The sequence below is a fragment of the Lutra lutra genome, chromosome 14 (genome assembly GCF_902655055.1).
Source record: "Lutra lutra chromosome 14, mLutLut1.2, whole genome shotgun sequence".
Lineage (NCBI taxonomy): Eukaryota > Metazoa > Chordata > Mammalia > Carnivora > Mustelidae > Lutra > Lutra lutra.
Window position 1 is genome coordinate 55,458,222 of NC_062291.1, and position 22,118 is coordinate 55,480,339.

The 22,118-nt window shown below is 44.3% G+C and overlaps 1 protein-coding gene across 3 annotated transcripts in view; it reads left to right on the forward strand.

The window, feature by feature from the left end:
- Positions 1–2,573: 2,573 nt before the first annotated feature.
- PLCE1 (phospholipase C epsilon 1) overlaps positions 2,574–22,118 on the forward strand; it is a 327,344-nt gene continuing 307,799 nt past the window's right edge. For all 3 annotated transcript variants that reach the window (XM_047702042.1, XM_047702044.1, XM_047702043.1), the window contains exon 1: positions 2,574–2,678. The gene's annotated coding sequence lies outside the window, so the exon portion shown is untranslated. The remainder of the gene's footprint in view (positions 2,679–22,118) is intronic.

The window sequence follows — 22,118 nt, forward strand, 5'->3', positions numbered from 1 at the left end:
TGAAATTTCAAACACAGACGCTCTATATTTAAAGAAAGTTTCCACAGCATTATTTCTTGGGGCTTTTTTTGGTTGTTGCTTTTGATTATGCAGAATCATCTCATATACAAAGATGCATAACTTAATTTATTGAAGCTGACTTTTCCATGGAAATTATCCAGCGCTCCCCCAAACCCCCCCCCCCTTATCTGACAGTCTTTCTTCCTCCAGATAATGGCTGGCAGCAATACACAGCATGGAGGTTATATGCTGCACTTTTGAAAAAGTCTTGAATGGAGCCATTGTTCCCCTGAGATGGTCTGCATGTTTCACTGAACAGAGAGCAGGGTGTAAAAAAGGCACCTTGTGTGCAACTGTTGGCGAGGTTGGGAAGTGAATTAAAATCTCCAGAAAGTCTGGGCAGTGTTGTTCAGAGGAGCAATGAACCCTCTGGAAGCACTGTTAGCTCAGACATTCCAATGCAGTGAGGCAGCCTCAGGGACAGGGCTCCCTCCAGTCTCATTTAGAGAGGGAGTGAGGGGGCGAGCAAAGGACATTGATTTGGACCCGCTCTCTTTGCAAAGATTTGGGGAAGGTGCTCTTTTCCAGGCATGGGATGATGTTGATTATCACACTCAGGTAACTTCCCCCATCCAATAGACTTTGATTTGTCTTGATTACTAACAGTGCAATGACTCATTCGGAGGATTCAATATTAACTGCTTGTATGTCCACCAGTTTGTAGCAATCTAATTCCCATGTGCCTAATTTAAACAACAACAACAACAACAAAACTCAAGTGTTTGGGGTCTCCAGGTGACGGTGATGTCTGACATTACTAGATTCATTAAATGATTTCTAAAACCATAATGGAAAACAATATATTAAGTAAACAGTGTACCTTGTTTACTGTCAGCGATGGTTCCTTTTTCCTGGCTCCTCCATTCACCTGTTCATCATGGACTCAAGGATTGCAGTAAATGACCACTCCCTATTGCTCTAGTGCTGAGATCTCAAGCTCTTAATGAACAGAGAATTTCCTCAGCGTCCTCTGCAGCGTCCTTTCCAAAACCAGCTCTCAAGGGAGGCAGTAATGTTGATTCTCATTAAAATCCTAGTGGTAAAAAAAAATAGCAAAACAGTTAAGGACCAGGCTGGCAGATTTTTCTTATAGGCAGAAATTCTTTGGTATCCTCCTGTGCATTCTTGCTTCAACCTCTCCTGTGCCCTGGAGGCTCAAAGAAGGGGAGGTCACTTTTAAAAGTGACCTGAAAGAAAGGGTCAAACTTGAGCAGGAGGAAAGTGTGTGGGCAGAGATGGTGATATTCCAGGTAGAGGCTCAGCCTAAACAGGTACTGAGTTGGAGTGGGAGAGACATTATGCTGGGTGGTCCATATTAACCAGGATGAGGCAGGATGGGGAGTTAGTTGGGAAGGCAGTAGGGAGCCTATGAAGATTTCTGCCCAGATTTAAGCTGTAGAAGGAAAATAATATGGCTGTGGTGTGAGGGATGATTGGGTCCAAGAAGAGAAGGGATGAGAGGGGTTATGGGCCACAGGGATTGGTCTGATTGACTGTACCTGTGGAAAGACCATTTGTCAAAATAGGTAAAGACGAACAGGTTTGGGGGAAAGGGGAAGGAATGATAACTTGGCTTTTCTCCGGGTCCCTGGCTCTCCTGACTGTCAGCGGGGTATACAAACCACCCAGCGCCCCTAGGGAAGGTTCTGTGCAGATCCTTTAGTTTCTGGAGGTGGTTGAACATCCCCAAGTTTGCTTCGGCAGTGACAGAGCACTGGATTTGGAGTCCACGGACCTGAATGGCCACTATTAGCAGCAAAAGGAATAGTTCCAGAGCTTGGCACAGCGCCAGGCACTGTATGGCGCTCAGTAAAATTTGTTAAATTAATGACTGACCGAATGGGTTCAAGACTTGGTGCTGCCATTCACCAGAGTAACCTTGGTCAAGTGACCGATCCGCCACGAGCCTCAGTTTCCACAGCTGTCAAGCAGGGCCGGTAGGTCCCCGGGGAGAAGGTGTGGGCAAAAATTCCCGCCGCCTGAGGTGCCCAGAGTTCCCGCCTCCCCGGAGTCGGGTGGACCGGCGGCGCTGTCGCCTGCTCCCGCCCGGGCCCGGACCGCGGCCGCCCGGCGGAGCCTGAGGCCGAGCCGGGGTCGCGCGGCGGGCCGCCCGGGCGGGGGTGGCGGCCAGGTCCGCCCCTCGCCCCCGCCTGCCCCGCGCGGCCCGAGTCGGGGGCGGGTCCGCCTCAGGCCGCTCCCCCGGCCGCCCGGGGGCCCGCGGCGGCGCTCGCGGCCTCTCACCCGGGGCGGGCGAGTTCTGGGAAAGGCCGGCCCAGGGCGGGGGCCCCGCTGCTGCCCGCGCCGCCGTCCGGTCCCGGCAGCTCGCAGAGTTCAGGGGCGCGGAGCAAGGGAGCGGCGCCCGCGGGGGCGCACACGCTAGCGCGGCGGGCGGGGGTGGGGGACCCCGGCGGGCGCGGGTGGGGGGGGCCCCGGCGGGCGAGCGGGCGGCGCGCCCCGGGCTCTGCCTCCCCGGCACTTGCCTGGCTGCGGCGCGCTGCTGGCACCCGCTCTTTCGCTGACACACGGTAGCGGGGACACCCGACGCCGCTAGCGACAGGCGCGCCCCCAGAGGGACGCTGCACTTGGGGACTCCGGCGCGACTGGCCCGAAGAGGAGAGGTGAGGAGGCGACTGTGTGGCTGGGTTCCTGGGGTGGGCGCAGGGCAGAGGTGGGCGCTTTCTGTGAGATTCCCGCGGATCCGCGAGGGCGGCCGCCTCCGTCCGTACCTGGCGCGGGGCCCCGCCCCCACCCGGGGGAAACCGAGGCCGCGCTGGGAGGGCGCGCAGGCCGGCCGCGGCTCCGGCTCCGGGGCTCCCCAAGCGCGTGCCTCGGTCCCGCACGCGTTTGCCTCAGTCTCCGCGGCGTTTTCCGTGTACTTGTGGAAGCGGCCAGTCAGAGAGGGAAAACATAAGCTCTTTTTGAGGCGGCAGCTAGCGACTGTATTTCAAAGGAGGGTGCCCACGAGAGTGTTCCTGGAGAGGTCCATCTCCATCAAGTCCTAGAAAATACCATATTGGACCAGGGCTCACTTTAGTGACCAGAAGACTGGCCGCGTCCTTTTTAATGTTCTCTGGCGTTATGATAACGAATAACGAGAGCCAGAAGTCCTCTGTTGTGGCTAATATTAAATGCACAGTGTAAATGTATGGGGTTCTCCCCCCACCGCCCACTCCCGTGCCTGGTATTTAAGCCATGAGACTGTTGGTTCAATCGACTCAACTAGTTGTTCGTGTGTGAAAGAGTCTACATTTAAAGATTTACCAGTGTCACTTTCAATGCTAAGTTCCCTGAAGAGATGTTATGGGGGAGTCACTTCATTAAAAAGTTTTATTCGCACACTGTTCATGATTGTAGTTGCATTTTGCAGAATTTGCCGGAGGGTCCTTTAGATCCCTGAGAGATTAGGTCCTTTTCCTTGTGTTTCTTGTCGGAACCGAGGTGGGATGGGGTGGGGCCACTACCGCAGAATGGGTGCAGAGGAGGCCAAGAATGCTGGACCCACCGGGGAAATTTTTGAGAGCCTGTCTTGGGAGGTGGAGGCAGGTGACCCAGTGGACGCCAGTACAGTTTGTCACTGCGGGACATGGGGAGTTGAACTATCTCTGGATGCGGTTTGCAGCCATGTGTGCACAGATAATTTTCTACAGAATGCCTGAGGATGCTGTCATCTAGAACATCCTTTCCCCTTTCCTCTTCCTGAATGCCCTTCCTGCCCACTTCACCGCTCTAAATCCTAACCATCCTTCAAGCTGAATTTTGTTGCTACTCTGAGGCCCTCCCTGCTAAGCCCAGCCCCAAAGAATCAACCTTCTCCTGCTGCGATTCCTGCAGCATTTTACCTTCCCAACCTTTCTCCATTCTCCTTCTTTGAAAGTTATTTCTGTGCACGTCTCATTTTCCCTACTGAAGTCATTAACTGTGGCTGTCTTAGCGCAGTGCTTCCAGCTATGAGGCCCTGTGAAATAATTGTGGGATGCTATTAAATGTGAAGACTTTGGTTCTTCAATAGAAATTTTTACTTTGGAGGAGATAATAGAATTGAAAGTATTTATTGAAAAACATAATATTTACCATTCACGTTGTCCTCCATTTGCAGGCCCATAGAGGAAATTTTCTTTATACGCAGAAGCCATGCATAATAATTATCTTTGGTCCATGCTTTGGGACCAAGTGAGAGGTGAGAGTGAGCTGAGGGACGTTTTTCCAGTCCTTCTAGTAACATAAGCTCCTTGGATGTGTTCCAAGGTTGACCTGTGTCATTAAAAATTCCATGCTCAAGTACGTTGTGGTGAAGCTAGATTCCAGTGAAGGTGCTTGGTTTTTTGTTTTTTGTTTTTTTTTTTTTTTTTTCTATTTGCAACTGTTGTTAGTCACAGTCCCTTCTAGGCTTTTGTTGTATACTTTAAAAAATAAATTTGATGTGCAACTTGCTACTTATTATACATTTCCAGATCAATGAACGATAATTGATGTTTTTTAAAGCAAAGGGCAGGGAATGTTTCCCATGCTTGGGCAAGAGGAGATATTTGCACAGAGCAAGGCTGCTTTGCACGTGTGTGTGTGTGTTTGTGTGCATGCACGCGCGTGCACTGGCTGTCCCTGCCTTCCACACACCTGGCTGGCCAAGAGCCTATTTAGGACAACAGCTGCTTCATTCCAGACTCTGTCTCTATGCTTGTGCCTACCTCTGCTGGTATTTAAGCAGAGGGGCAATCCCGGGGAACACAGTGGAGGGGGGGGGGTTCCCAGGAACACAATGATTTAGAGCCTCTGGATTTAGAAGGAAACGTAGGGGAAAATCTAGAAAAAGCAGTAGCAGCTCATTTAATCAAGTTGCTTTCCTGCTGGCATTTGGTCGAGATCTTGGCATTGAGCAAGTGGGAATTTGGTTGGGGAAAGGAAAGGCAGGTGATGGGGAGCATGGTACTCTGAGAGAAGGGTTGGGAGGTATTGGTGGGGCTTAGGGAAACATATGGCCCAGATACGTGGGGTTCCCACAAAGGAAGTTGGAGAAGTAGGGAATAGAGAAAAGATGATATCAAAGATGTACTTTGCCCTGGGTTAACCACAGGGCCTAGAAAGGAAGAAAAAACTCTTTTCAGCATGATGCAGACTTCTCTGCTCTCAGGGTGCAGAATTCAGTCTTATTTTTATTAAAGCCGTAATTCATCTGTGTTATGGTTTAAACAGGTTTTCATGGGCCAGATCAGAACCTAGCCCTCTATAGCTGTGTTCTCAGTATGGTAGCCACAAACGGTGTATGGTTATTGGCTTTAAATTTTAATTAGTTAGAATTAAATAAAATTAATGAGCCACACTTCAAGTGCTCAGTGGTTACGTGTGACTGGTTGCTACCCTACGAGACAATGAAGATGCAGAACACTTCCATCATTCCAGAAATCCTGCCCTGGAATATTGTTCTAAAGGGTTCATGTCTGTTAATTGCAAAGATACCTAATTCAGTCATAAATTAAAATGTTGCTGTTTATAATTCTCTAGCAAATCTATTTAGATACAAATAATAGTATCAGTTATTGTTGGTAGTGCTTACTGCAAGCCAGACAGTGTTTTCAGTACTCTACGTCTATTAACTTATTTCATTCTAATATGAGGCAGCAAGTGTCAGAGACCTGTTATCCCTTACCTGCAATTCCAAAATCAAAACAAGCTCTGAAAACTGGTTTTCATAAATTTTGCTACAAAATTTGGTCTCAGTTGACGTGAGATTATCAGTCTTTACTTTTCTCACCTGGTGAGAACTATTCATACGTTTTTACTTCAGAGAGAATGGGCATGTTTGCTGTGGATCCTACCAATGGTGTTATGTAATATATGGCCTATGGTACTGTCTCACAATTATAAAAGCCAAAAAAAAAAAAAAAAAAAAAAACCTTCTGTTTTGGATAAAGGAGTATGGGCCTCCCATCATCATGTCCATTTTGAAGATGGGAAAACTGAGGAACTAAAGGTTAAGCAACTTGCATGGAGTCATAGCAGGAAAGTGCCAGAGCCAGGAGTCAGTCAGAACAGGCTGGCTTCAGAGTCTGTTCCCTGGACCAGTGCGCTATCCTGCATCAGCCTCTGGTTTCATCATGCAGAACAAATGAATGGCCACTTTTTTTGGCTTGGTGAGGCCAGATAGCTTTAATTCAGCTCATTAGAAAGTTTCAGGTAGAGCTCTGGCTGAATTGTTTAGCAGTTGGGGGTGAAATGCTACGGATGGTTACACCACCATAGTGGGCATGCTTAGCTGTCATTCAGCTCCCCCCTTTCCACCTTGTGCCACTCACAGTTTATTTTGAGCCATTCGGTATGTAAGAACCTATAGAAAAAGAGGCCATTCATTGTGGCACTGGTAAAGCTACCGGGCCCCTGGTGAAATCAGTGGCACATGGGGGTTTATATACTCATAACAGTTATGAAGTAGAAGGCAGGGGATGCTTTGGTCCTGGTGTTTACTGACTGCTGAGCCCTGGTGGGGCCATTCCGGTGGGCTGCAGGGGTTCTGAGACTTCCTGGTATGGTTTCAGAGGATCTGGATCTGTCTGACTCAGTTGGAAGTCTCTCCAGGGAAGAGTAAGTTCCTCTCTTCTTTTGGAGGTTGACTTAGAACTGCAGACCTGATCTGGGGTCAGAAATGGACTTTTTACTTTCCCTCCAAGTGGTGGCAGGAATAGGTGGTCCCTTCTGGACCATATTTGAAGAAACTTTTTTTTAAGATTTTATTTATTAATTTGAGAGATAGACAAGAGGGAGCATGAACAGGGTGAGGGGCAGAAGGAGAGGAACAAGCAACTCAGCGGGGAGCTGGGTATGAGGGCTCGATCTCAGGACCCTGAGATCATGACCTGAGCCAAATTCAAGAGTGGGACCCTGAACTACCCAGATAATCACATATAAAGAAATTCTTAATTACCCCCACGGTTTCTCCTTTGAGTATAAGAAAATGTTCTGAGTGCTTCACTATCTATGTGGATCTTTTAGTATGGTCTCGGCAGGACCCCGTCTCTCTGTATCCAGGGAGCATTTTACCTTTTATGGCATAGCCTCCCAGTCTCCTCCTAATGATCATGGTGCCATCCTTCCCCCAACATCCCCAAGTAATAATGACTTAAGGCGTAGGGACAAGGCACCTTATCTGCGAAATACAGTGACACTAGAATCAGACATACCTGGTTTACATAGGCTTTGCCACCTACTAGCTGTACCACCTTAGACTAGCAATTAACCTTTCTGTAGGATAGTAATCTTACAGGGCTGCTGTGAGACCTAAGCAAGATAACTCACTTAAATCACTTTGCATAGTGCCAAGTGCATAGTGAGTGCTCACAAAGTTAGCTGCTACTATTGTTGTTCTGGGCCTTCCTATGTTCAGTCTGCAGTTTTATACTTTGGAGAGGTGTGTATGGTAGGCTGAATAATGCCAATAGCCTCCTGAAGGCATCCTAGTCTTAATCCCTGGGACCTATGTGTGTATTACTTTACATGACAGAAGGGACCCAGCAGACGTGATTAAAGATTTTGAGATGAAAAAGTTATCTGGATGGGCCCAGTCTGGTCAAGAAGGTTCTTATAAAAGGGAGGCTAGAGGATCAGAGTCCCTAGCAGGAGGTAGGAGTAATGAGCCAAGGAATGCAGGCCACCTAGGAGCTGGAAGAGGTGAGAAAATGGATTATTCCCTAGAGCCTCCAGAAGGAATGCAGCCCTATTTTAGACTTCTGACCTCCAAAACTGTAAGATAACAAATTTGTGTTGTTGAAGCTACCAAGTCTGTGGCAATTTATCACAGCAGCAATACAAGACTAAGAGAGCACGGAAGAGAAACCAGAAAGTGGTCAGGAGTGAAACACAAGCTCTCACAATGAGGGAACAAGAACAGCCAATGGGTAGCGCAAACCTTGCTTGGGTACTATTCTAAGTACGTCATACCTATGAGCTTGTCATCCTCACAGCAAGTTTCTGAGATAGGTACTTTTGTTATCTGCATCCCAGAGAAGAGGAAACTGAGGCACCAGAGGTTGAGTAACTTGCCTAAGGTTACAGAACTAGTCGTGGTAGAGCCAGGATGAGAATCCAAGCAGTCTGGCACTCTTAAGTGTTACCCACGCTGTTCCCCAAAGCTGGTGTTTCTGTCAGCTACATCTCACAGTATCAGCCACTGAATGGTATGTTACTGTATGGAAGGAAGAGAGTATTTGGATCAGTGAGAAGGAAGGCAATGCTGTCCCTTCAATGCCTCCCCCCACCCCCCCCCACCCCCCACCCCCCAAAAAGGCCTGGTATTGAAGTGCTTGGTAAGGTTTTGCCATTCCTGTCACGAATGATATGTGTGGACGGCTTGAAGCTGGAGGACGCTGCCCCTGGGAGCAGTTCCTGTGCTGGTCTCCCTCTCGTGCTCCCACCTCTGTTCTCACAGCAGCCTCGCTTGCTCACCACAGACCGCTGGCCCAGGCATCCTGTTGGCTCTGCTTCCCACCTCTGCCTGTTTATTGGATTTGCCTCATTCCTGACTCTCTGCTCCAGCCCTGAATTCCACCTCCTCCTGGCCCCTCAACTGCTCAAACTGGAGATGGTTAGTGTCAAGGACTGGACTGTGAGGTGCCTTTGTGACTTAGGGCTGCAGGGGGAGGTTGTTTTGCCCCCTTTCTTTGGTTTATCTGGCTGCTCTTGGTTTTCTAGCGGGGCCGCTTTTGTCTCTCAAGCACAAAATTTCGAGTGGTATTGGTTGGGACCAGTGGTTTTCAAACTATGTTCACAGAGTGTTTGGGGCCTCTGCCAGGTGAGGGGTGTGGTCAGAGAAGACCTCAGCCCTTCACCCTGCTTCTATTGCTAGAGAGACAGAGAAGTTGGAGAGGAACTCAATTGCATGTTAAGGCTCTCTGCTAAGATCTTTAGCCCAGAAACTGGGGTGTGCAAGATAATAGAACTCTGTGTTTTCTCTAATTGCTATTTTATAAGTTTGGAGTCTGGATGCTTGTTGCTTAGCTTTGCTTACATCCTGGCTCCACTGACTTATAAACAATCTGCACAACCTTGTGCAAAAGACTTGGCCTGTTGGGGCCCAAACTTCCTCATGTGTGTAATGGGAGGGACAGTAGTAGAACCTACTTAGTAAGTGAGGTAATCCATGTGAAGAGCTTAGATTAGTGCCTGATCACAATAAGAATTCAACTAATACTAGCTCTCGGGATCATTTTTCTTATTTCAAAGTCTCCCAGTGCTGTGGCAGAAGAAGCAGGTAGCCTCATGTCTTTGTGGGGCTCTGCTCTCTTGTGGTGCTGCAGCGGAGGGTCCCCTGTTACTCCTCTGTCTGCCTGGTTGCCCCTGAAATTTCCATGGTCTCTGACTGCAGGTGACTTCAGGTGCAGTGACAGGAGGCTGCCTCTCATGGGTACAGCACCTGCATGCCCCCAAGATCTCTGAGGCTTCACTGCCTTCTACCAAGAAGCAGGGTCTCTGCTACTTTTAGGATTTGTGGGACATTTCTTTTCTCCCCTTCCTGCCAGAGGTAGGTGCTGGGATGAGAGGAGCAGAATGAAACTCCAGTCTCCTCCCTGCTTCTTCTCCAAGGCATAATACAGACTGAATACGGTTGAATCCTTCCCCCTCTCCCCTTAGGACTTAACAAAATATGAACATAAACAGAGTGGCTAAGGTTGACCGGGTTATTGGTCAGACAGGGCTGGTCACTGCCATTATCTGCTCAGTGGTGACATTGCTGTGTACTCTGTGGCGTGATCTGTTAGATGGTGGCCCCAACAAAATGTGCTCCATTTATAAGAATCCTGGAAGGTCTCCTTCAGAGGGGCTGATGATGTGTCTCTGTAAGTCCAGAGGTATAACGAAACGTGATGACCATGTATATATTTTTAATGCCTTGTTGGAACAGCTACATTGTAATAATAAAACAATAAGGCTGCAATATGCAGAATTAAGAAAGAGGCAGAAGCAAGGAGAGCCTCTGTTTTGATGACTTCATTTTAGGTTTAAACTATATAATATCACTGACTATGGAAAATCCAGGGAATGGAAAAAAAATCACTGGGAAAAAACACATGTGACCAAGTGCATGCTATACACATCTGGGATTAAAATATCGTATAACATAGTTTAATTTGGATATCACTGGATTTGGTTCAAGTTACTGTCATTTCTAAAGGAGTTTTGATTCATTTGTTATTATTAACAACACGAACTCAGGTTTCATCGATGAACATATTTTCACCTACGTTATGTTTGCCTAGAAGAATTGAAGCCCTCTCTGGTAGTCCGGTTTGCCAGTCTCAGAGAGGTGGATACAATTCACAGAAGTTAAATACTTTTGGCATGAAACTGTATTCCCTTTTCCCCCCCAAAGGCAGAATGAATTTGGATGACAGGGCAGCGTGTAAACCTCACTCTGTCTGCAGTTGGTTAACTGCTGGGGTCTGAGCTGATTCCGATTCACTTCTTTGCCACTCAGCAGGTTCAACAGTCCTAACTCAGCCTGGTTTACTGTGCTCGAGGTTTATTCTTTCATCATGCCTCCGGCGTGGTTTTAAAATTCACTGTGGGAGGGATTGGTGAGCTCCAGGCAGTGGTGAAAGAAATATGCTCAATTAATGTTTGAACCTAACAGAAGAAGGCAAGAACTTCTTGAGCTATGATACATACAAGCAGTAGAAATTTGCAAAGAGAACTCCAAAAAGTGACCTTCCCGGGCCATGAGTGCAACACAGCAGTCAGCCTGTCCTGCGGGTTCTCGCATGACATCTCTTGGATCTAGGATTTTGACTACCCTTTGCTGACTGAGAAGGGGCCGGGACTCACCAATGCCAAGTCATGGGATGGCTGACAACAGGTGAAGTGTGTTCCTGACCCAGGCAGGCAGGCCCAGATCAAATTAGTTACAGAGGATAAGAGCGTGTGCTTATTTCTAGCCACGCTGTATAGTTCTGATGAATTATCACTAAGCAATCACACTTAAAATATGTCACCTATATAGGAGGATACTAGTTAAAAAAAAAGAGAATCTTTAATCCAAACAATTTTATTTTAACAACTAAAATTTTATCTTTTACTTATTAATGCAGATATTATATATCCATTTGTGATTTATTACTTATTTATTATATGCTATATCATCCAACAGTGAACATTGAGGGCTAGAAAGGAGGAGTCCAAGTATCCCCTTCTCACTTTTAAAGTTAAAGAACTCGTCTCTTGAGAGACTCAGGATTTGACGAAAGCCACTTAGTTGGGGAGCAGCAAAACTAAGACCTTTGTTTCAAACAAAAGACCATACTATAGATACATAATACACAATTTTAAATCCTGGGTTTTTTGCCTGACATTCCATCATTAAGATGTTTCCACATCATTCAGTGTTTCCAAACCTTGACTTCAGTGGCTGGATCTCATGTTAGCGTGTGGTCCTGTGGAGGACTCATCTGTCCCCCTATTGCTGGACATTTAGCTGTTGATCCCTGATTTTTTTCTATCCATATACCTCTCCATTGCCCAGATCTCCAATTCTTTCTTTAGCACAGAGTCCTTAGAAGTGGTATTACCAGATCAAAGTGCAGAAGTTTTTTAGAGATTCCAGATACATACTGCCAAAATGCTCTCTAAAAGGGTTGTACCCATTTGCACTTCTAATGATATATTAGAGTGATTTTTTCCAGTGGATATCGGTGAAAGATATCAGACTTGGTATTCCATAGTTTGAATGTGCATTTCTTTGATTACTAGAAAAAACATATTATCATTGTACTTTCTCTTGGTTATTTAATAGTAGTTTTTCCATTTGTCTTTCTTTTTTATGTGAGACTTCTTAATGAATTAAGGATGTAATATCCCTGCGTTCTGTATTTTTACAAGTATTTTCCTATCTTTGTCACTTGATGCTGTTTTTCTCAACTAGCATTTTTTTTTCCTTGTTGCAAAATAATACAAGTTTATTTTGGATAATTTGGGAAATAGAGAAAAGTGCAATAAAGAAAAAGTCAAAAAATCACCTATAATTCTATCCTCTAGAGTAATAACATTTAGTTCATGGCATTCTAGGGTTTTTGCCCTTGTTCTTTTTTTTCCTCCCCAAACTGAGATCATGTTTTATAAGTTTTCACCTACTTTTATTAATCATAATTAAGCAGATCGTGCTTACCTCTGTTATGGGATACTATATAAAAATATTAATGAAATATATTTTTGAAATGTTTAGCACATTTTTTAATGTGCAGAAAACTTTAAATTCTATAGGACCATAGATCTATGTCCTCCCTGATAATTACTTCCATGGCCTTTAAACTTGTACCTTTTGTCTAGTTTTCATGATTAACTATATTTTATCGATTTTCAGGCTTTTAGTTACATTCAGCTTTTCATTTGGAATCAGTTTTTTGTCCATATTATGAGTTGAAGACCTAAACTGTTTTCTAAATACTTAATTTTCCTTAGTAATATACTGATTTCCTCATATATATATGTTTATATAATTTCCTTGAATAACATATTTATTGGATAATCCTAGGCAATTCCTAATCTCATTTTGTATATTCTAAAGTCAGTTTTAGGCCTAAAATAATCTATCTGCAAATGCTTGAGTACCTCACTGTTTTAGGTATGTTAGCTGTATAATGTAGGTTTGTATCACATAGAGGCAGTTCTGTCTCATAATTATTCAGATTTTCTGTATTATTACTTTGTTGCTTATTCTTGCAAATTAAATTTTGAGACATTTTGTCAGACATCAAAAATCCACTGAGACTCTGATTGGGATTATAATAAATTTATATATTAATTCAGAAAGAATGAATATGTTTGTAGTATTTAGTCTTTTTTTTTTTTAGTATTTAGTCTTTATACTACTGTTTCCTTTTCTTTTTTTTCCTTTAAAAAATTTATTATTGAAGTACAATCGACATACAATGTTATGGTGTACAACATGTTGTCACGACAATTCTGTACATTACTTAGTGCTCACTACAATAAGTCCAGTCACCATCTGTCATCATAGAACATGATTACAATATTACTATATTCCGTATACTGTAATATTCCCCCCATCTACCTCCCCTCTGGCACCCACTAGTTCTCTGTATTTAAGGGCTTGTTTTGTTTCTTCATTTGTTTTGTTTTTTAGATGCCACATATAAGTGAAATCATATGGTATTTGTCTTTCTCCATCTGACTTATAGCTCCACCCGTGTTGGATGGCCAGATTTCATTCTTCTTTATGGCTGAGTAATATTCTGTTGTGTGTGGGGTATGTGTGGGTGTGGATGGATGTATATATAAGTAAATATACACCATCTTCTTTTTATCTTTTCAGTATGTTTCTTAATCTACTCAAATGTTTTTATGTCTTTCAGTTAAATTTAGTACCTTCACAGTAAACATATTTTTCTTATTTAAAAATTGTTTTGTGTGTTTTGAGACACCTGAGTGTGTTAGTCGGTTAAGCGTCTGCCTTCAGTCAGGTCATGATCCCAGGGTCCCAGGATCAAGTCCTGCATCAGGCTGCTTGCTCAGCAGCCAGTCCGCTCCTCCCTCTGGCTGCTGTTTCCCCTGCTTATGCACACACACGTGCTGTCTCTGACAAATAAAATCTTTTAAAAATGTTTTGTGTTTTTTTATTTAACCAACTTAATTTTTTAGCTGATTCTCTTGAGCTTTCAAGGTAGAGAATTGTATTATCTTCAAATAATGATTATTTCTCTTCTGAAGCAGAAATTCCTGAACATTAATAACTAAGAATAAGTATAATAGACTTTTTAATTTAATCCTGATTTTAATGGAAGTGCTCTTCATATTCATTAGGAAATATAATGTTATCTTTTGGTTTTAAAAAGTTTAAATCAGGGGTGCCTGGGTGGCTCAGTGGGTTAAGCTTCTGCCTTCAGCTCAGGTCATGATCCCAGGGTCCTGGGATTGAGTCCCGCATTGGGCTCTCTACTTAGCAGGGAGTCTGCTTCCCCTTCTCTCTCTCTGCCTGCCTCTCTGCCTACTTGTGATTCCTGTCTGTCAAATAAATAAATAAAATCTTTTTTAAAAAGTTTAAATCACTTTGAGAAAGTAGTTTTGTAGCCACAGATTTAAAAAAGAAATAGAAGAGAATTGACTTATGTCATATGTCAAAAAGGTAATCTTTGAGGTGATTATATGCTTTTTTTCACATTTGACTACTGATGTGTTATGTTAACAAATTTCCCATCATTAAACCATACTTGCAGTCTCATTGTGGCAGTTTATTATCATGGTGTTAATGAATTATCTCTCTAAGATAGGGAATAATCTGGAACCCATTTAGATTTTACTTTGGAAATTTTTTTTAGTTAGCTTTATTTTAGCCTTGGTCATCAAAGGCTGACGTTAAAATTAGCTTGCTCCTCCTTAGTATGCATAGACTGGAGTTCAGGAGACACCCATGCCTTTCTGAGAGCGACAGGGGCAGCTTCCCATGTGGTGAGGAGCTGGAGATGTTTGTGTGGCAGAGAGTAAGGAAAACAAAGTGCATATCAGAGATTGGTTAACTGAGGCTCTTCCTGTGTGGTGAAAATGCAATCAGGACCTTTGGTTTTTTGTTTTTTTTTTTTTTTTTTAAACCTGGGACACTCTTACTTCCTTATGTCTCTCATAAGACAGGCAGAATTGGAATTCCACTGTTCGCGGATTCCAGACACCCAATACAGACCCTCTTTTCTGGAGCAATAGGGTGTTAAGTAGTGCAGTGGCAAAACCACAGGACAGGCATGAGCTGCTGCATCATTGCCTAAGAACCTAGTAGTTGTCAGATTCAATGTCAAGGCTTAGTTTAGGTGAAAGGTTAAAAAAAAAGTGTTCCTGGGGCACTTGGGTGGCTCAGTTGGTTGAGTGTCTGCCTTCGGCTCAGATCATGATCTCGGGGTCCTGGGATTGAGCTCCACATGGAGCCCTCCATGGGGCTCCTTGCTCTGTGGGGAGTCTGCTTCTCCCTCTCTCTCAGCCCCTCCCCTCCAACTCTTGCACCCGCTTTCTTTCTTTCAACTGAACAAATAAAATCTGTTTTTTTTTAAGTGTTCCTAAGGCACATTAAAAAGGAAGAAAGGAGGCAGTTACAAAACTTAAAAATATTAAATGGTTGACTACTATATGTGTGCATTTGTCAGGTATAGGATTGAGAAGCTGACCCCAAAATATAGCCGCTGTGTGGGTGTTTTTGTGGAGAAGCTGAGGAGAATCTGAGCCTCAGATGTAGGAGATGCTTGGTTTTCTCTTCACCTTTGCCTTCTTCACACTCTTGCTACTGGTCACCCCTCATTCCCTGTCTCCTCATTTTTTTTCTACATTTTTTTTCCCCAACCTTCTTGTTTCATTCATTCATTGCTCATACATGCAGAGGTCATTTTGAGTCACTCCAGTGTGTCAGGCCCTGCACGGCTGGTGGCCTGAGTAGACCCCCACCCCACAGCCACAGCCTCCCTGGGCTTACTGAGCCAGACAGTAATACAGGTAAGAACCCAGCAGTTTCTCTGATTTGTGAAACAAGGTGCTACTAACTCTCTCCCTTTCTCTCTATCTCAGACAGTTATTTATTTATGGAAGGGTAGTATAAAACATCATGAAGGAGGAATCATTTACAAGCTATAAAATACAACAATGTTTTGTCAAAGAGGCTTGGTTAAAAGTGTGGCTCGATTCATGGGAATGAGGTTTTTCATGCTGCTACTTGGTGTTTTCTCAAGCAAAACATTTTCATCCTCATGTCTTCCCTTTTGAAGAGATTTCTTTTCAACTTGAGGAATTCTGGAGGCAAGGACTGCTAGGTTAAAAGACATGGCCTGTTCCAGGGAAGAGACTTGAATGTACAAGAAGAGGTAGAAGATGATCACCTTATGACTGGTTCTGTTCAGTGCAGAGGCTCACGGGAAAGCTTGGGAGAATGCCCAGGCTTTGGGTTGATGTTATTGAGGAAGACACTCAGATTCTTCTGGAGTAACTAGTTTACATAAATGCTCAGCTATTGATTTACTGCTTTATTACACTTTTTGAAATTGACTGCGATTGGTTGCTTCTGTAAAGAGAATGTTGACTGTATTCCTAATTTTATACCCAGGATTTGCCATCAAAGATCTTTTAGTCCAGTTAGTGAGACAGAGCACAAATACTTGAAAATTTCAATGTCCTTACTAAGAAATGGCTGAGTCTTTGGCCATTTGTTAAATGGCTTGATTCCAGGAGAGGGAGCTCTGGGGTGGAGTTTTCTGGTGCAAAGTGAGGGCTGGACTGAGGCAGGGTATGGCTTCATAGTCTCCCAAGGTCCAATAACAGGAAAGCATGGCCAGGTGAGCAGGGTTTCCTTTAAGGCCTTCTTTCTCTTTGTTTGCGCCACATAAATTTTGGGTTTCCTTAGAGTAAAGCCACCTCCATGAGTTGAGTTTCACTTTTGTGTCAGTGCTTCCAGACATTTTCGTGGCCTCCTCCACACTCTCGAGCTCCAGACCTGCATTTCCAATGGCCTCTGGGACATCTTCCCAAAAGTCGAGTCTCGTCTCAGTCTTTTCCCAAACCTATTTCTCCCATGTTCCTTATTGCAGTGAATAGAACCCGTACCAACCCACTTACTGAGACCAGAAACCTCAATTCTCCAAGGCTATCCCTTCTGAGTCCATGGTCTCTTAGCACTGGGGGCTTCTCCTTCACATTTAATTGTCTCTTTCTCAATAAAGCACATGCTCCATGAAGCCAGGAGCAGGACCATTGTTAGTGTTCACTTCTCTCATCTCCAGTCCCAGCACCATATCAAGCCAGTGACAAAAGTTGACTTACTTGTATGAATTGAATTTCCTGTCTGTTCTGCCTTCTAAATATTTCTCTGGTTAGGCAGACCTCAGTTTAAAATCCAGCTTTGCTGTTTACTAGCTGGGTAATGTTGTTATTTTAAAATTTTTATTTTGAGATCGTTTTTGATTTGCAGAACAGTACTTTTAATTTCACTTTGCATCAGTTTCTGAATTCGTCAAATGAGCATAATCAGAGTACCTACCTCACAGATTTGTGGTGGATTAAATGAAATAAAGCACATGAAACATTATTTGTGTTTGACATGTGTATTCACTATGCTGTTACAAAGTAGGTTTGAAGCTAGGCTATTTAAGGCCTTTGATGCAGGTTAAGAGGTGTGTATTTTATTTTTTAGAAGGTGAGGATCCATGGAAGTTTCCAAATATGGTGGAAAAACCATGAGCTCTGGAATCAGCAGACATGGGTTCAGATCAGAACTCTACCACCTAATAGCTGTGAGGTTTTTCACAAGTTTCTAAGCCATTCTCAACCTCAGTTTTATAACCTCTAAAATTAGGGGCCACCTGGATGGCTCAGTCGGTTAAGTGTCTGCCTTTGACTCAGGTCATGATCCCAGGGTCCTGGGATCAAGCTCAGCATTGAGCTCCCTCCCCAGCAGGGAGCCCGCTTCTTCCCCTACAGTACCCTACCCCTACTCGTGCTCTCTCTCAAATGAATAAATAAAATCTTAAAAAAAAACCACCTCTAAAATTAGGACAATAATACCTTGTAACAGGAATTGTTGTAAGGTATAAAGAGACAGTATATGAAAAGTGTCTGACAGTAATTTGTTTTTTGTTTAAGTTTCTTTCTTTCCTCCGGATAACCTCTGGGTTCCCTTGGAAAGAGATCTGTGGTCCAGGGTCTTATCTTTGGCTTGGCCCAGTTTAACATTTTCGTCAGATGCTTAAATGAAGCCTGATTTCCTAAATTTGCAGACGATTCAGCATTGGGATAGCTGGTACAGTAGGTGATGGAATAGAAGCTCCAAATGACCTCAACAGGCTGACACGGAAAATCAGCGTCTATCAGGTGGATGAAAGCAGTCAGGAGCAAGACCATTTAGAAGGGGATTCCACCACCCAGGTCATGGATGGAAAGGGCCTGAACAACTGAGGGAGTGACAGTGTCACTGTCAGTGACAATGAAGGGAGTTAACAGTTGGGGAGAACTTTTTTGAAAAATCACTAGAATATAGCAGCTAACTGGGTGAATACGTGGATAAAGAGGGCTAGAGATGAATGGGAAATTTTCTTTCTTGGTTCGTGGGAAAAAGGAGGTGCCAGTTAATAGAAGGAGGAAGTTAGGCAAGAGAATTGAGTTAGGGAGAGGAGGAGGGCAGGAGTCTGGTTTTGTACATGGGGTGTTGGCTCTACCCAACAGGAAGTTGGAAAATCAGGACTGTAGCTTTGGGAGAAGAGTCTGTGTCTGGAAAGAGGCATTTGGGAGTCGTCCACATGGAGGTGATAGTTGAAGCTGTGGGTGGGAGTGGATGGGATGGCCAAGGAGTGGCCAGTGCTACTCAGAATCATTAGCATTGTTGGCTCTAACTTGAGATAAGCAGGATAAACAAACCCTTGCCCAAGTGGGAACTAGTTCTGCTGCCTTCCTCAGGCTGTTTAACTCATTCAAGCAAAGTTTTACAGGATGAAAAAATGACATACAATAATTTCAGATTTTAAAAAATTGTATTTTTGATTTGCATATTATGACTTTTAATTATGCAAGTAATACATTCTTGATTAGAAAGAATGTAAACACTGTGTAAACACAGATAAAGTAAAAGCCCCCATTAATATTAACCCTTGTCCAATTTTACTTTGTTTTTCAGAAGCAATCACTGTTACAAGTTCAGTGGGTGTTCTTACAAACTTTTTCTAATGCATTTATACATCCACACACATACACATAAAGATATATGTTTGTTTTTGTGTGTGGTTTTGTTTTATATAAGTGAGCTCATAAAATGTTTTATTTTTAAATTTTTACTTTATTCTTTCTCTTAAAAGTATTTTATTTAATTAATTTATTTATTTTTAAAGATTTATTTATCCATTAGAGAGAGACAGAGAGAGAGTAGGGGGATGGGTAGAAAGAGAGAGAGAATCCCAAGCAGAAGCTCCCGACGTGGGTCTCAATTCCACAACCTTGAGATCACAACAGGAGCCGAAATCAAAGAGTTGGATGCTTAACCGACTAAGCCATCCAGGTGTCCCAATTTTTACTTTTAAAAATGAAACAGTAGGGGTGTCTGGGTGGCTCAGTGGGTTAAAGCCTCTGCCTTCAGCTCACGTCATGATCTCAGGGTCCTGGATCAAGCCCTGCATTAGGGTCTCTGCTCCCCCTGGGGGAGCCTGCTCGCCCCCCCCACCCACCTGCCTCTCTGCCTACTTGTGATCTCTGTCTCTCAAATAAATGAATAAAATCTTTTTTTTTTAAATAAAATAATATGCTCTGAAACTCTTTCCAGGTAAATTTGTCTATATCAGTCATAAAAACAAAGAAAAATCTGTTTTCCTGGGCAGAAATGTGCCATGTTTTATTTAATCATTCCTTTATTGATGGAATATACCATGTTTCCAACTTTTGCATCTGTCCATCCTGCAGACGTTGATTGCTTGTACTCTGTAGGACACTGCCCAGCAGGTAGTAGGATATGTTGGTCAATATTAAGCCAGGGATTTGCAAGCTTTTGGGGTCAATGAGAAGCACATCCCCCAGGGGTGAACTATGAATATGTTATTAACCTTATGATAGGGCATTTCTTTGTCAGGCTCAGCCACTTGCTGTTTTCAGCCTTCTTGGTGCCTTAAGCTGGAGGAGCTGGAAGTCACAGGGAGAAAAGGAAAGGGTGAACATATGCTAACGAGATGGGGACTTTCACCTCCATCTCCAGGTTCAGCCAAAGTTAGAGTGATTGATTTGGGGAGGGGTAGGTTGGGTTTGAGAACTCTTTTTCTTTTTTTTTTTTTAACAAGTATCAGAATGAATATACAAAGTTTTAAATTCCCACTTGAGAGCTTCTGAAAGTATATCCCCGTTTGAGAAATGGGTTCATTTTTCCCTTCTCTCTCGAGTACATGGGACTGAGGCAGCTCCAATGTAAGGACAACAGGGAAAGGAAAGGAAGAAGAACCCCCCTCTGTACCTGCTTTATCCCAACCCACCCATTCTCTTCCTTCTCCCTCCCTCTCTCTTTCTCTGGCTTTCCTGCCTTTGATGCTATAAATCATACCACATCTAGTGGTACGATTTGGGGATTTGGGGCATAAGTGTTTTATGCAGAAACACCAAGGCCCTCATTTTCCTTCTCTTCATTTTTGCTGCCTTCACTCAGGACTCAGAGGAGGGTCCGCTTTGGGCTACTATGCAGGGAATGATGCTGGTTCTTCTTTGTCCTCTTGCCTCTGTTCAGCACTGACTCAGCAGCTGGGTGGCTCCGTCAGGCTCTCAGGAAGCATCACTATCCCAGGGTAAGACTGCCAAGAGCCAGGCTTCACAGGCCGTCCCGACTCAGTGACCTAGGCAGCCGTGCCCTCTAGCATGTGTGACAAGTCTGGCTGGGAAATTTCTTGGGATCTCTCCAATTCCCCAAGCCAAGCTCCTCCCAACTCGAGTCCTCTGCTTGCAGCACAGTGAAGACTGGGGTATCTTTTTCATTTCACCTGTTTCTACTCCTAACCAAGCCGAACTGGCCCTCGGGGCTGCTGGACCAATGAGTGGGCTCATTTCCACATGGCTTCCATGCACATATGTCTGAAAAGTAGCTCTGATCTGCTACCTGCAGGAAGTGGTCGCTACCCACTTCTTTGGGTAAATGTCCCAGCCATTGTTCCCCTTCTGACCCCAACCTGTCCTCTGGCACTCCGGACACACTGGCAGTAAATACCTACTGCTTTCCCTACTTGGAGCTCCCCAAACACAACACATAGTCTTCCCATTCTGTGCCTTGCCTTGGGCTGCTCACTCTTCCCCACTTGCCTTTTCTCTGTACTTTAAATTCAGTTTAGGTGTTAATCATTCTAGAAAGCCTTACCACACATACACACACACACACACACACCTCCAATGCCATATTCACCTCACTGGCCTTGAGCTTTTCATTTAATATCTGGGTCTCCCACTCCAGTACGACAGTCTGGGTCACCTCTCTGTCCCCGGGGCTGAGCCCAGGACCTGGAATAATACTGGATACTCAGTTTATGCTGTTGAACCCAGATGACCTAGGGCAGGGGCTGTCTTTGTGGTTCTTCTAGGTTTGCTCACCTGAAAGATCGCTGACTTCCTAAGTCCCATCTTGTTACTTGAGAAATAATGCCTCATTAGTGAGAAAGCTCACTGAGAGGCTTTGCCTTATAACAAATAATTGTGTTACATTCTATTTGGATGGTTTACAGGGTGGAGAATCTATTATTTTTGGATTCCAGTTAAGTCTCTGCCTAGGAAGAGTGCAGGAGTAAGGAGGCGCCGAATCACTGTGTCAGGGTCTCAGAGGAGGCTCCTTGAGGTGCTTAAGGTGTCATGGACTGCCCTTCCCCCGAACCCCATAGTAATCCCACCTAGCCTGTGGAATCTTCCCTTTTACAAAGCACCTTGGCCAGAGCTGATTTCCTGTAAATCATCTTGGGAGGTAGAAGGAACCAATTTATGCAGAATTTAACAAATGAAGCTAATTCATTTATTCTACAAATATTTATTGAGTTCCTACTATGTCTCTGCTTTGGGAACATAGAAGTAGACAAATCCTTTTGCAGCTCTCAGGAAGCTCTGGTCGTAGTCTCAGGATGCCAGTAAGTAGCATACAGATAAGTAGTACTTATAATTTCCAGCGGTGGTGATTACTCAGAAGACAATCAGGCAGTGTAATATGACAGAAAGCGATGGGTGGGAGGGGAGAAGGGCTGCTTTAGAGCTTGCAGAACATTTCTGAGGTGGTGACATTTGAGCTGAAATCTGAAAGGTGAGAAGGAACTGGCTAGGTGATGTCTGAGGGAAGTGGGGTGACTTGCTGAAAGTCCCAGAGTGGGGCTGGCCCTGAAGCTATGAAGCAAGCTCATTCCCCGATGTCCCTTGAGCACTTCCCTCCCTTCTCTGTCATATCTGTGGACCCCAATGAGTATGTCCGGGACAAGCTGTGGGCAGGAAAGGGATGAGGCCTGCTAATATGTGCCAGGAACTCTCACTAAGCATGGACCCTGTCAGCGACCCTTGGAGTGTGCATTGGCAGTCCAGAGGTGAAGAGGGATCACCTGGGG